The sequence below is a fragment of the Asterias amurensis genome, chromosome 5 (genome assembly GCF_032118995.1).
Source record: "Asterias amurensis chromosome 5, ASM3211899v1".
Classification (NCBI taxonomy): domain Eukaryota; kingdom Metazoa; phylum Echinodermata; class Asteroidea; order Forcipulatida; family Asteriidae; genus Asterias; species Asterias amurensis.
This window is the reverse complement of record NC_092652.1, coordinates 11801418-11818269: the sequence shown is the minus strand read 5'-3', so window position 1 is coordinate 11818269 and position 16852 is coordinate 11801418. Positions and strand designations below refer to the sequence as shown.

Here is a 16852-nt window from a genome sequence, read left to right as displayed (position 1 = left end):
TATGCTGATAAGTATTTTGAGTAATTACCAATAGTGTCCACTGCCTTTTTAAGTACTTGCAGAAACTCCGATAAGCCTAATGATGATATTAATTTTGAGTACTTGTTCTAGCACTCTGGGGTGTAATTTATATTTTCTGCATACATATTGGCAGATTTTTGTGATTGAAACCAAAGCAACACATACACGGTACCATATGGGAAAAACTAGGACCTTATGGCGCCTCTACATTTAGTATGTTTATAGGGACATGGGGAAATCTAATAATTAGTGTTTACATGACTGCCTTTGTTCCTGCCCACGTGCACAATGGCACGGTACATTTCCAAGGAATCTTCTCCGTGCAGAAACGCAAGAAGAACAGTTGATGGGTTGAAGTAATTTAAGCGCGCCCACAAATATTCCTCCAAAATGTTAGAGTTCAATCACATGCTAAAGATAGACAGGTCCCGGGTAAGTTCTTCTGGAAAACAATGTTCACAACAGAAGTGTACGTAAAATGTACCCATAAGTGGATAATGGATTTGGTGTGGTTAAAACTGTTAAACAATGAAAAGGGAAAAAGTTTACAAAGATTCTGTTTATAAATGCAAATCGACAAATTCTAACGACAAATTCTTTTTAAGTCCATATACGCCATCCATACACACAAACAGCGACGAACCAAGGCTGTGATCTCAATTATACAGCATTAATGCTAAAAACTATAATTTCAATGTTTCCATGAAACCCATTTTTGTAATCTGCATTGTTTTTCTTCATAAACCAAAAATTCTTAAAAGACAAATTCTTCTGTAAATAAGGTGGTTCACGCTGGCCATACACTAAACAGCGATGAACCAAGGCTGCCATCTCAATGTACGTCAGAATGCTCTGTACAGTTTCTATAAAAACCCATGTTTTGTAAACTTGCATCGTTCTCCTTCATAAACCAAAAATACATGTAATTTCACTTTTATGACTTCACTTTTACAGGCGCATTTTACATTACATCAAACTCTACTGCAAAGCAGTTCACCATACTTGACAATTACTCTTGCCAGATTTTTATGTGCTGCAATGTTAAAAAAGTTTGAGTGTACGATTGTAAAGCGCTGTGAACCAGTTCCTACATTGTGGGATAAGATTATTATGACCTCGGGAAGAACTAAAATTGGACTACGATTTGACACCTTATTCTCAAATTCAGGCCAAAACCCCCCAGGGCCTGAAAGAGAACTACGATCCATTACATATGTAGTAACACATGCAAGAAGGTACACAATTTAGAAACAGATGCACTGCATGAGCCAGTTGTATCATCAATAATATATCTTTCTCTTTTCAGACACCGATTCATTTCTCCTCGACCTACATGTACACACTCCTCAAATTCAAACAGCCCTTGATTCTCAAAGCACATCCGGGAAATTGTTATTGATCGGAGTCTCAATCCAAAAGTCAAAGAAATCTCTGCAGTGTTTAAAATACACTGCTGCATACACATACATTGATGAATGTCCCTACAAGCGGAACTGAAAGGCAATGGACACTAATGTTGGCAACTACTAAAAATAATTGTTGCCATCAAACTTACTTGGTAAAAATCAAGCATCTGAAAGCACAAAACTCCATGTGACAAGGGTGCTTTTGTCTTTCCCTCGCAACTTCGAAGACCGATTGAGCTAAAATTTTCACAGGTTTGTTATTTTATGCATGATACACCAAGACTGGTCTTAGACAATTACCAATAGTGTCCACTGTCTTTGTAGACTTCAACAGATGCCTTTTAGTCACACAAAGTAATGCAACAAGGGTGTTTTTTTATATCATTATTCTCTTCCATGACCAATTGATGCCAATTTTTCAAAGGTTTATTTTATGCATACACTTGTTGGGATAAACCAAGTAAGAATCTCTGACATTTACCAAACATTACCAGTGCCTTGAAGAACTAGATCCAATCTGTATAGCTTTTAGCAGGGCTTGAATTACCGCAGGCCAGTGATTTTATTTAGCCCAAGACCAGTGTACATCACAACCGGACAAGCCAGGCAGTCATGTGTTTTTTAATTAAAATAATTATACCAAAGTGTAATAATTATCTTTGTTAACAGAAAGAAAAGATGTTCAAATGTCGACTTTGAGTCTTCCAGGGTAAAACACAATTCCGTTGAGTATCAAACATAATTTTATATCCGTACATGCCATAAGACAAATTATGAGAAAAATCATTGAATATTTCTGTTGGTTCACATAAAAACAGTTCAATAGTTATTTCACAGAGAGATTTTTTGTTCAAATTCAAAGCACATGACAGCGGACAACAAAAATACCACTTAGAATAACAGATTTAAGAAAAACCAAAAATTGCAGCAAACAAGTGTGAATAAAATTCAAAAATAAATTCTCAGAAACACACCCTAATAATGTAAAGTACAAAATTTTAACCGAACCAGCCAATGACTAAAAATAACAACCAATGGCCTGCCCACAATGTTTTTTTCTTCACCCATGTTTATCCATAATGAAAGTCTGTTTAATGCAGAAATTTTATATTATGCGGTTTATGCCTTTTGTCTTGTTCTTGAGTTTTGTTTTAAATGTGTATAGTATTTAGTAATTTTTTACTTTGGTCTTTCTTTCCATAACCACCTCTTGTTTTTGTATGAAGTGCATTTCAACCTTTTGGTTACCATGCTGTGTAATTGTTCAAGTTTCATTAAAAAATAATGTCTGTGTCTGTGTGTTCGCAGTCCATCTTACTGTAGGGTTATCTCTTTAATTTGCCAACCTTTTGATTAATTTCCTCTTTGCTTCCTTCCTGACTCAGAGAGAGAAAGAGAGAGAGAGCCTGCCATTCCGCCCAGAATCAAAATTGGAGTCTCCTTTTCATTCCTCATAATCTTATGTTACAGCCAAGAGATACATTCAGTGCTGCGCTGTGCTAGAACTGACGTGCACAGAATATACGCATGATACAAATTCATTGTCATCTATGGAGGAGTGTGCACGTACCAATACGGTGTGCACACAAAACATATCAATAACTCATTTTTTCATAGACATGATCACATTACAGTGATTTATGTGGAAAAACTTCAATGTAAATTATGATGAGTTACTGAGCAGACAGGAGACAATAAAACGTTCCGGGTTCTTGTTTAAATGTCTGGTTTAAACAGCACTGGACATTAAAGGAACACGTTGCCTTGGATCGGACGAGTTGGTCTATTTAAAGCATTTGAAACCATTTGTTATTAAATGAATAAAATGGTTAGAAAGATGTTTTAAAGTAGAATATAATGATCCACACAAGTATCACTCAAAATTGCACGGTTTTCCTTTTACGTCGCGAACTATCAGGGTCTGCCATTTATGGCCGACCGTGTTAGTCAACGAGGTAAAAAGAAAACCACGCAATTTTGAGGCATATTTGTGTAGATCATTGTATTCTACTTTTACAATATCTTTCTTTAGAACCATAATATGCATTTTATAACAAACGGTAACAAACGGTTACAAATGCTTTTTATAGACCAACTCGTCCAATCCAAGGCAACGTGTTCCTTTAATTTTGCGCTCAAATTGGTACTGTCTCAAGTAATCAAATGAGTAAGTAGAATCGGTTGGGTACGTTACCTAATACATGTATTTCAGTCGTGGATGTGTATTTTTCAAGTAGTGTGTGTACATGTCAGTGTACTCCTTCTCTAATGTACAATGTGCTATAATTTTGAGCCTGGCTCCTAAATTTCAAGAAATTTCAGGCTTTGTTAAACACTCTGACTTTATATACACACAAATAAACATGGCCACATGATCTCCTCTCGGCCAATCAGAATGGATAAACTGTCACAAGTAGTATTTGTGTGCGTGCATACTATAAATAGGGTCTCATGGGATGCAGCTTAAACTGAATGATTCATAATTCATTGTTTCTGGTTTAAGTAAGTGTAACCGAGTTTCTCAAGAATACTCTTCATGCCTGCAGTAGCTAAAAGGCAAAGGCAAAGAACTGAAGGGTTTTTCTTCGGTTAAAAGCTCCGCTCTCAGAATTTACTTTTTTTAGAATTTGCCTCAGGTACATTTTTTTACAGCACATACAGTAGTCCATGTTCTTTTTCATGGATGTCTTCAAAGTTCAATGCATTTTTCTAAACCTTGCCTCATTTTACCCACACAATTCAAGGTACGCATAGTTTATTCATGTACACATTTTGTTTTGAACCCTTTGGCATGTGTTAATCATAAACCAGTTAGTTTTATATTTCAATGTACATCATTGTACATGTACAACACGTGCGCTCATCTTACAAAATGGTGCGCGTGTCCTTGCGGCACAGTTGTGTTTGTGCACGCAGCATCACCGTGCTCCCTCTAGATCTTAACTCTACGGTTGGTTACATTGATTTGAATGGGAGAAAATCAAGATGGTTGGCCAAGCTTGGGAGAACACCGACTCTATATCCACACAAAATATAAAATTAAATTAAATTTGCCTGGTTAATTTCTGCAACTCCAACCTCTAAAATGTGGTCTTCAACAACCAACTTAGGAGACATACGCCTTTTGGCAACAGTTATTTTTTTAACTTTTATGCTCTCCTGGGCACCCCACTGTTGGTTTACTTTGTTTTCTTAAATATTTTTAGTGTATGTATATGTGCTTGTAAATGTGGTTGCCCGAATAAATATTATTATTATTATTATAAGTCAGGGAAACCACAGTTGGGGTCACGGTCCAATCAACAACATGAAATGTAATTTTCATCTTCATGGCGTCCTTTATTAACAGGAGCAACAGTACTTGGAGCTGCGCCACATGAATCAAGGTTAAAAAAAAGCGTGATGCTCATGTAGCTGCACAATGTGCACCTTGTCAAAACAAAAAAACCTAATTGCAAGTTCCAAATTACCCGACAACAGAAACAACAACGACAGAGCAAATAAGCGAATAATGAAATTACCAAAACCCGTCCTGAATTGTGTGCCTTAAGCTTGTTACCATGGATTTGTAGACATAACCTACTTTCGTCGAGATCATTTGTTGTTTTTCTTCCTTCAAAAACTAGAGGGGCTCAACACATTGGAACGGAAAGTGATTAATTGAACAAGGGCAAAAAGCACTTACAGAAAGGCGTAGGCCTAGCTGCAATACACGATGGTAATGGATGTACGCTGTACATTTACGCCCCGTGTATGAAAGGTTTGATAGGGACCGATTGCCCTCCTCATGGCCATTGAGTGGGAACATTTATTTGTATAAATATAATTCACCATTTTTTTTCTGTGCTTTTCCTCTCGTTAAAAAAGCTACATGTATATACAAAAATCCCAGTGGAATTGCCTGAAAACCGTTTCCATTTTGTTAATGATACTGAGTGTTTACATTGCCGAACCAGATAAAAATTTGTTTAAAGCCGTTTCCTGCATTTATCCTTTGGTAATCCAGTCAAGTTAAACCTGTAATCCTGTAATCCAGTTCCGAGATCTTCTTACAATCCACTAGGGACTCAAAAGCACCGTAAATACAAGGATCAATTTCCACTGTTTATGGCCCATAAACATGGACGTAATGTTCTGTGAATTCTAGATTTCTGCCGACTCTGCAAAATGTTTTTTAATTTTCATAGATTCCCAGTGACATGTTCATTTTTTACTCAGGAAGAGCTGTCTACATTTGCATCTTGCAATTAGGGAGATTTTGTACTGGTGGATGATTTAGAAACTAACCAGGCATCCAACTGCCCATTGAAAAAAAAAAAGGAAAATTTTCATAGGCACAACGCAAGTGCAGAGCGAGGCAGCCAAAACACCACAGGACACGAGAACCAAAATGGTGCCCTAGAAAATGTTGAGGTTTATTATGCTCTTAGGTGCATTGTTGTTAGCATGTACTAGGTTTATTTTACATGATTGTATTTGTACACTGTTGTTGCCAGGCATATTAGGCTGAAAAAAAAACAAAAAAATGAAAAAAAAAAAAACACAGAGATGTTTATTCTTAGGGAACTTAATACAAAAATAGGCAGAGTCGGTAGACTGTTTAGCTCTTTGCATACGTGAATGTTCATTGTGCATGACAAACAATACTATAAAACATGTTTTGGATTTTTTTTTTCTACATAGTTTAATAAGCATGACAAAAATAATGATGGCAGAGACAAACTTATTTACAGAATTTGTGAAGGTGACAAAAAAGTCCAAAACAGTGTTTAAGTTTTGTGTAATTAATCATACGTTTGTGGTACACTAAAAAACAATAAATGTATGTGGGGCTTTTAAAATCTGTTGTGAGTGGGGAGAAAAAAGCATGCACAAGTAAACACATTGTCCTTCATTCTTCATCTTGTTTGTAACAACTGATATCTGCTGATTGGTTTTATTTTTAGGTGTTCAGAATACAGTTTTCTCAATTGTATGACTTCATTTCAGAGGGAAATATATCTCAAACAAAAAAATAGCTACACATTGAATTTTATAATCAGTCTAAATATCATTGATATTTGTTATCGTTACTAATTTCATAGATGACGCCTCCATACTTAATTAATTAAACAAATTATTGTTTTGGCTACAGTGTACAGTATCTGGAAGTATGGGAATAACTGTGAATTTGAAAAGATAATACCTTTAAGGAAAAATTGCTGTTAGCCTTGTTCAGTTTTGAGTTTCTTTGAACATTTGATTAGAATCAAAAGACTAGTCCGACACAAAGGCCATGTAGCCGCTGGCTAATTTAATTTGCAGCAGGCACTAATGTGAACTATGTATGAATCTGTTGCTTAATTGATTCAAACTCATTTGCCAGTCTCATTTTTAGTGTAATATTAGGGTCTCTTCCTCTACCCAGGAGCTAAGCGAACATGTACATTAAGTTCCCCCTGAATGTGGATGAAATATTGTACACATAGTGTTTTTAAAGCTTCCTTTGTACCATGTATACTGTACGAAGTATGGACCTGAAAACTAAAGATGTCCACATCTTGTATTGACTTGAAACACTACTTTTTACAGTTGAAGAATAGAATTATTCTTACACTACAGAACAAAGGAATGTCCAAGTCCACACAGTGACTGCAATTTATGTGCCATCCTTGATCAGTCTGGAGTTTTAACAACATTTGATTAGAATCAAAAGACTAGTCTTACACAAAGGCCATGTAGCTGCTGGCTAATTTAATTTGCAGCAGGCACTAATGTGAGCTATGGACATATCTGTTGCTTAATTGATTCAGACTCGTTTGCCAGTCTCATTTTATAATGTAATATCAGGGCCTTTTCCTGCATCCATTAAGACTTTGATGATGCTAACGTGTAAATGTACATGAACGAGGAAGAAATATGCCTGCAGTACATACAATGTACATGGGATGTGTATGCAGTGTGTTTTAATGCTACACGTACGCACAAAGTATGGACCTGAGAAAAAAAGAGGTCCCCATAAAATGTATGGAGTTGAAACACTATGTGGACATAATGTGTACAAAACATACCGAGGACTTTAACAAAAGGGATCCGGGACAACGGCATACTAACTGGGGACAGTCCTCATTTCGTTTCCGTGAACAAAACCATAGCAATGCTAAACAACTCCAACCAATGGGAGAACAAAGGGTTGTCCTCCGTTTGCACCACTTACAAGAGTATTTGTAAATATACTGCAATATATCTTGGAAAACGGAGAACAGACGCTATGCTAGTATGCATAAATAATATTTAGAAGTACATTACATGCAAGGTACATGTATACCGTAGTTGTGTACTGCATTGCTCAAAAAGCAGGGCGCCATGATGGTTGCCGGTATCACTTGACCTCGGTTGTCATGGTCATACAGAATCCTTAACGTGCTGATCATGCACATCAGCACATGTCATAAGGGCTATTGAAACTGTTTATCTGCCTAAGAAAGCAATAACAAACGCAACTAGACGCCATCGTGTATAGTCTGGATATGGAAACTCAGACTTGACTCAAATTCTTTTAGACAGACTAAAAAAAGAAAAACCTCAAAATGTGACAGCAACGTCAATAAGATCCCTTTTGAGTAATAGGACACCAGACTGCCTCCAGCCATTCTTGTTGACTCTACTCAGTCAAATCTTCTTCAAATCCATTTGGGGATCTTTCCCCATTGCCCCTTGAGGGATGCAGCACTCCAGAGATGAGCTGCTGAGGTACATCTTAGTTTAGGGGCCGTTCAGAGTTTATCAATCTTGAAAATTTTTGATATTTGTTGGAAATTGTTTTAAAGGCAAAGAATGGTGTGGCTTTTTGGAACCATTTGATTGTTTTAGGTCCCTATAAAACGTATGGAGTTGTAACACTATGTGGACTAAATGTGTACAAAACATACCGAGGTTATAAATATATATTTTATATCTATTCCATTTCTCCAGAAGACGATCAGAGCAGACTGATCGAAACGTCAAGTTAATCCAACTGTTCTTTTCAGAACCACCCCAACTCATTTAGAGATAGTCATTACATGGTTTTACCGCAAACTCTTCTATATCTTATTTCCACCATGCAAAGTTTCAAATCCTACTTATTAATATAAACCTTTCTCATGCATCTGAGTGAAAGCACAGAATTCTATGAAAAAGTTTTTTTTTTTTCTTTTATTCGTTTCTTGCAATTTAGATGACCAATTGAGCCCAAATTTCACAGGTTAAGTTTTGATTTGGGATACACGCAAAAACCAGTACATTGCAGTATCAATACTCCCTGTGTATAAAATTACTGTGCAATTTTTATAAAGAACAGAAGTAATATTTAATTTAAACGTAAATTTCTCTCCAAACAGATGCTTTTGAAATGCTCTTCTTAATGTGCTTGCTTTGGTGAACTTCATGTATTGTATTTGGTTATGATAAGTATTGATTTTTTTATTTATTTTTATTGATCCCACTTACAATAGTAAACAATTACAGTTGTACATTTACAGTTGTACATGAAAACAGTACAACTATTTACATTATTATAGCATGCGATTTGTAGTACAAACATTGCTAAAGTAAACAAGTCTAACATTGATCATTCAGTACATTTTAATGTGTGGGGATGTGCCATACAGTGCATAATGTGTACATCATGAAATGTACTCATCAAAGGCTCGACGAGCATCCTACTTTCTATCTGCCTTTTTTTACACCTTTTATGTATTTCCCCTGTTTTTATTTAGTGTGTGTGTTATAAATGTATTTTCTGGCCCGATATGAAAGAGAAATGCGACATGACCTACATGTAAAGGGCTTCAGTAATCAGTACAAACTACTGTGCATAAAAGCCTTTGAGGGGGGGTACATTATTTGTTAAGAGTATTACATTTGTAGCATACTGGTACCAGTACATTATAATGAGATACTACGTAATTAAAAATTTATTTTACAAAATGAACTTTTGTGGTAGCTTAGAACTCTATCTGTCTATGCTAATTATGGCTCAAGAATGTCAAATATGTAGAAAAATTGATTTCTAATCAGTAGGGACGTATTCATACTTTATACTGTACTATTCAAATAGACAGGTATAGGCTTTTAGATACAAATTACACAATCAATTTCTCATTGGGATCATTCACCAAAGTATGATCCTGATCCTGCCTTTAAACTTTAAAGTTTAAGGGCATGTTTCTGTGAAATTAAGGGAATAACTACACTGTGTACGCTTGAATGATTTGTGCATACGGTGGCAGAGAAAGACGTCATGAAGTGCAGCATACAGTCTGTGCTTGTTAATTCATAGACAGCCAAAACACACCAATATGCATATTATCATGTGTCAATGTGTGTACAAAATTTACAAAATAATCAAAAGACTAATAATCCAATAGACTCAACAACAACTCTGGAAGCCGATGGGTACACTTGTCCTCACTTCCCAGTGACAGCTCAATTATGTACTTGGCCTGTGACCTTTACGTTTACTTGTCAAGACAAGAATCAATAAAAACCCTGAGCCTCTTTCAGTAGTACGTAACTGGCTGAATACGCATATGACCCATACGATGTTTGTTCTCAAATGGATTAGCCGGGCTACATAACTTCATTTAGACACTTGGCATGAAGAAAACATTCTGAAGACCTTGGTTCAATTTAGCGTGCTTTGGCCAAACATCAACAAATTTGGGTCCAGTTTTGGGGAAAAAATTAAGGAGAACCCTGCAAGAGCATGCTGATTTAAGGTAAAAAATAAGAAAGGTTTAATCATACAATAAAAGAAAAAGTTGAAAATATCAAAAGACTGTCATCAGTGTTGAATACCAACTGCATTTGGTCGAAGTATTAACAAACTGAGATGTTTTATAAATGTTTCCAATTCTCTGACTTAACATTAATATAATTGCGGTACCTGCTGCAAAAACATAGGATTGGAACTGCATCTAACTACCAGGCAATCTCGGTAGTCTAGTTGGTAATATACTATTATTATTATTATTAAGACACTGCTCTAGAATTGCAAGGGTCGTGGGTTCGAATCCAACCCGAGTAAATATGCCTGTGATATTTTTTCACAGGACTCAAAAAGTACGGGGTATAAAGTGCTAACACACATCAGTGTACGGGTTTTTGAGATGATTTTTTTTCCAAATAATTACTTCAAAGGTAATCCTTTCTCAACATCAACAGCTGCAGCGCTTCTCAGTATTTAAACGTACATGTACCGTTAAAAACAAATAACTGTTCTTCAATTCAGATTAACACACCTAGTGAACAAATTTACATTTGGTGAAAGCTGCACAGTTGAACGCATTCCAAAGAATTGGTTTCAAAATTACCTTTAGTTGAGAGATCTCCATTAAAGCTATTAGGGTTATGGATACATTACCTTGATAGTGACCCAGACAAAATGTGCTTTATTTTTTATCCGCGAGCCTCCTTGAACATGTTTAAAATAGTACTCATAAATACCTCAGAAAGTTTCGCTATTCCTATTGGTGGAGATCGCGTCATGTGGGGGTGTTTTAACGGTCGATAATGACCACACCTCGAGAAAAAAAAATAATAACAATAAATTACAAAACACAACATACCCGTCCGAGAGTAATCAAATCAGACAGGGCCTAGCATTTTTCTGGATGATTTGTATTGTAACCATTGAATTGTATACAATCTGTGCTGCATACATTGCAAAGGCTGCTTTGAGGTCTGGCATTTAAAACAATTTTTATGGGAGTCTAATCCATTACGACATACATCTGATCCAAATAATTTCAGCCCCTGGCTTTTTCATTCCTTTGAGTGGATTTTGATTAACCAGTTATTGCTGCAAGACGTGTTTGGCCTAACAAACCAATTTTTCTCTGGATGCATACCGGGAAGTGCCTTTTGTGTTTAAAAAATGTTGTGCCACATTGGATGACCAGATAAAAGGTCAAACAAACGCCAGTGAGCTTGTTTAGATGATCTTCCTGTCAAGGGATCTCAGCAATCTTCCAAGAGGGGATATACATACATTAAACACTAAGTGAGCAAGCTTGCAAAAGCCAATCTCTCTCTCATACAAACATTGGTTTTAAAAGTGTATGATTATGAATCAAGAAGTTGTGATAGTACAACTAGATGACTGTACATTACAATGTACAAACTTTTTTCATGCACTTATTTATAATTCTAGTAATCTGTGAAATCAGCAATTAGCTTTGGGATTACAAATCCTGCATTCTCAACACTGGACCACGGCTGTGGCGCTTCATTTCACCCAAACAGAGGACAATTACGTAGAAAGAAAGTTACTTTCTTCTGATGTACATCTTGGGGGGTGGGGGGGGGGGTATTAAGTACACTTTAATCTCTAATTCCAGAAAATCACTCTATTGTTGCAAGAAAAGGAACTATGTGGAATCCAGAGGCGTCAAAGGTTGTATTCCATTTTCATTGTACATTACTGAGGATCAGGCAAGTTTGAGTGGACTTAAGATTGCATCCTAGGTTTTGGCTTAATTGTAATGAAGGCCCAAATCGGTCAGTTTGTGAGTTACACTTGGTTATAAATGTAACCGCTTTTAAAGTTAGAATTCCTATACGTTTCTATAGGGACAACTTGTATGCAGCTTACCATGGTGTCAGTAATACTGAACACGCTTTCATGTCAACGAATACCACTGAAACTTAAAGAAGGTGCACTGAATTGTATCATTCTCAATCATTGTTCTCAGCAAGATGCAATTTTTGTTTTAATCTTGATAACAAATACCAAATTATTGGTAAGCAGCAAAGAAAAATATAAATTGCCACAACTCAAAGAAATAATGAAGAAATGTATTAGCATTGGCAGAGACCACAAGTTATCTTCAGCAGAAAAAAACTTTCCAAGCGCTCACTTATTTGACTTTTAAAGACACAAAACGCTTAACTCAAAACTTTATTTTTATGTGTAAAAGCATGCAACATTCAATTTGTGCACACTTCCCAGATTGTACATTCAATGATACATTTAGGGATATTCTTCCAGCATGGACTATTTTTCCCGCATGGACATATACTTGCTTCAGATTTTCGGCCACATATCAAAAACATGGACACCTTTTTAAAACCACAGCTACATCACTTTGCTAATTAAAGCTATAAAAAGACTATTTCCATTTAAATGTAGAACAGAAACATTTATGAAATTATATACGACCCTCAAAAGTTTATGTTTCTTCGCGGGCCCACATACATGTACTGTATCTACATTTACTTGTGTCATTGAAATAATAACAGCTCTCGAGTCTCTACTAAAAAATAACAAACACCCTATCCTCCCCACAAGCAAGTTCAGCCGTGATCTCAGAATTCATTCCCACACAAACATTTTGTACACTGAATTAAACCAGTATAAAATGCCAACACAGGTTTGGGGCTAGAAACTAGAGTCCTCTATTTACTGGCCCTTAAGCATTTTCTACTTGGGAGCGGGAGAAATGCAACTTCAGGAAAAAACACATCATGAGTAGGAAAACAGACAATGTGACCAAGAATCCAAGATCTAGTTCTGATATTGATCTACATGGATCATGTTACAAATTAAAATTTAAAAAGGACTGTCCCCTCTCCATGTTAGTGATGCGACACACATTGTACATTGCACTCATATTTGAGACACATTGTACATTAATAGACCGATTGCGCTACCAATGTTAACATGTGATCACGTGACCTACAAAGTGGGTATAGAAAAACACAGCTACACAGGAAAGACATGGGAAAACTTGTACCGATGAACCATAATGGGCTGTATTTTCAATAAATAACACTTTATGTAAATTTATTTCTTTATTTCTTATGTAAATTTTGTAAAATTGTTGTTTAAAAGGTCGAAATGAATTTCCCATCGTGGATAATAAAGTGAATTGAATTGAATTGAATTTTTAACTAAAAACGGAACCCTTTTTATAAAGGTGAATATTGTGATGTTGATTGAAATCTCATTTGCTGTTTGATGTTCCCAGATTTCTACTACAAAAGAGGTTTCTTTTGAGAGTATGGTTAGACTACGTAAATTACCGGGGTTGAGCGAGCTCACATGCCATGGACTTTGTGCTGTGCACGGCATGAAGTTGGGCTGTGACAAGGGAGATAGCGAAGTTGTCCGACTCATAGCTGACAGCTACATGTACCCCTTCTAATCAAATGGTTTGAGGGTGAAAATAAAGAGATTGCAGCTTCTTAATTGAATTTTTATTAAAAGTATTGGCAACAAAATCATATCAATGAGGGCAAAATAAACCACACTTTCCAGGCACAAACACATGACATCGTGTGAACATTCTCTTGGAATTTCCTATTTGGTGGGACTGTGTTTACCCATTACTGGCATTGTTCAGCCACCGGTAAGGTCTCATGTTACAAACTCCAAAATATTCTTCAGTGATTCTGAGAATGTACAATTCTTTTTTGAGGCACAAGTTATCATGTCTTTTTAACGCATGTTTTTTTAATTGTTTATGCAGTACGCCGTGTTTGTTTACATCCAATACCCACTATAGGTCATGTGACGCACGGAGCGCAATCGGTCTGTTGTACTATATTTACGCAAAAGGCATGTTTGTGCTGCAAACATACAAATGTGCCTAAAGTAGGCAGTGACAGGGCTCGAATATTTATGCAAAAACTGTTTTAAATCACTAATAAGCTTAGCTGAGAGAGTTAGAAAATGCCAACTCCTGCTGTTGACATTTAAACACTTGCAATCCTATTTATGAGAAGCATTCAAACAAAATAAAAGCCCATCCAACCCAGACTCGCAACAAACAATTATTAACAATTAAAACACACTTCATCAACCATAACTAGAATACAATCACACTTTTTGGAAAGCGTTCCATATATCTTGCCAACACATTTTCACTCTTTTTTACAATAAGAGAAAATTAAATACTAGGCCTACTAGGCCCAATGTCGGTCACTTCGTACCCAATGCTACCCAATTGTCGTACCCAAGTCACTTCGTACCCAAATTGTCATACCCAAGTCACTTCGTACCCAAGTCATTTCGTACCCGAGTCACTTCGCACCCGAGTCACTTCGCACCCGAGTCACTTCGTATCCCAATTGTCTGACTCTGGCAGAAGTGGCCGGCTTTATTATTACTTTCTTTCATGTGGACATTGACACTGATTATATTTCATGGTAATTAAATGTTCCTCACTATACCTTTGCAAAAAAAAGTGTCCAGTTGTTATTATTATTGGTGAATTATTAAAGTTCTTCACTTTGACGCGATTTTCTCATGGAGCCATGGGCTCCGTTTTTGACTTGTCCGACGAAGAATGGCACGCATTAAGGGCATACTTTACACAAGCTTTTCCTCCGTAAATTACTCCTAAAAAGTGAATGTTTTATTTACTGATAACCAGTGCTGATAACAAAAACGAATCCCAAACTTTGGTTAAAAAAAAAAAACATGAAGGTTTGTTTCAAATCGTTTCCTTCATTCACGTCTGACCTGACTTTGGTACGAAGTGACTTTGGTACGAAGTGGCTTGGGTACGAAGTGGCTTGGGTACGAAGTGGCTTGGGTACGAAGTGGCTTGGGTACGAAGTGGCTTGGGTACGAAGTGGCTTGGGTACAAATAGCCCCACTTGTGTGGCCAAGGATAGCTATCCTTGGCCACACAAGTGGGGCTAGGGTACAAAGTGATCGACATTCACTCGGCCTACAGTATTTTATTTCATTACAAATGAAAAAGTTGTAGCAGATACAGAAACTTTCCCAGTTCTACTTTTTCAAATCTAACTAAACTATAAATTTACTCAAAAAAGGCAACCACAAAATATGAGGTATTACAGTCGTTTGACCAGTTCTGGATCACTTTTTGAATTCACATTGTTTTTTGTTGCAATCTCTTTGATATAATCTTAAACAAAAAAGTTTATCAGTTTACCTAAACATGACATAAAACTCACCAAGTATTCACTGACAAAAAAAGATTAGTTCTGTTGAAGAGGCTTTGAGAAAAGTATCGTCACCTGTTTGACCAGTTCAGGATCAGTTGAATCAATTCTGAATCAGTAGAGTGCCCTTTATTGCAAACCCATACTCCCATTCATAACTGTCTCTCAAGGACACGAAACTTCAGAGGTGTGTTGGCATGGACTTGGACTTCCTTTCTTTAGTGAATGTCATGCAAGTGTTTTCAATAGCAGTGCAAAAACCCAGAAACAAAACCACAAAACAACAGCAAAGGCAAATGAAAAAGTGAAGCGAACCTAAAAAGCATTATTGACCCCTCCAAGTTTAATTTTCTCACACACAAAAAAATCTACAAGAATTTGTTGAAGTAATGTTTCTCAAAATTAACTAAATAAACTTTCTACTGCAGTAGTATGATTTTACCTTACTTAGTAAGTTAGTGCGGCACCATTTGACGCAATGAGATGTTGAGTGATCCCGAACTGGCCAGGGTAAGTTGCCCCCCCCCCCCAAGAAGATTTTGGTAACTTCGTCTCCTCAAAAAAAAAAGATGACTGCACAGTATTTACAGGAATTTTTTTTTACAAATTCTTATCATTTTATATTAATATTTTTTGCCCCGGCACTCCAATTCTAAAAATGATCACTTTCGCAGACAACCTTCAGGAAAATTGCCATAATTTATTTGCTGATGATGTTTGGCACCTTATTTTGGATTTGTTGGTTTAATGGGTGTTAATCTTCACATTTATCAACAGAAATTGGTAATAATGAGAAGTGATATAATTATTTGGTTATTGCAAAGTTTAAGTGATCCCGAACCGGTCAATGATCCCGAAACTGGTCAATATGTAGTATTACCTTTTGACTGGCAAACAAAATTGCCCCAAGAAGTGAAAAAAGTGGTCGCGAGGTCGAGGATACAGAAATCTTTCCAAAATTTCAGCCAACATTCTTTTTTTAGTAAAAACAAAGCATGATATCAGTACATTTAATTTATTAGGATATATGTGTGGGGACATTAAATCAATTTATAATGTGACACTGTACACAAGTCATGAGTGATCACTAATCAGTCCACATTGCAAATTGCATCCAAAAAACATTCCAGGTTGACTCCAATGGCAATGCTCCAAACGAAGCTTTATTCACATCTGCTGTCGTAAAACTTACCACTCCTTAAAAATTGCACTCCCACTTGTAACTCTTTATGGCCTTTTACCAGGCCTCAAATCCGACGGCATCTGCTCATGACCTTCGGAATTCTCAAAGAGATACTATCCAATTTCCAAGCAGAGATCTGTCTTGTTGTTTACTAACTGAACTCCGTATGGTTAAGTGTTCATGTGTTTTAATAAAAATATATGTGTACGTCTGCTCTGCATGGTGCGCACACCGAACACATGTAATTTTTGGTACACTCCTACTTTTACCGTGGTTCCTAAATCTACCCTGTTAGTTTGTCTAGTAT

At 36.4% G+C, this 16852-nt stretch overlaps 1 protein-coding gene across 1 annotated transcript in view; it reads right to left on the bottom strand.

The window, feature by feature from the left end:
• The window catches only part of LOC139937296 (ras-related protein Rab-27A-like), a 38998-nt gene extending 22254 nt beyond the window's left edge, over nt 1–16744 (bottom strand). The window contains exon 1 of the mRNA XM_071932400.1: nt 16555–16744. The gene's annotated coding sequence lies outside the window, so the exon portion shown is untranslated. The remainder of the gene's footprint in view (nt 1–16554) is intronic.
• Nucleotides 16745–16852: the final 108 nt, after the last annotated feature.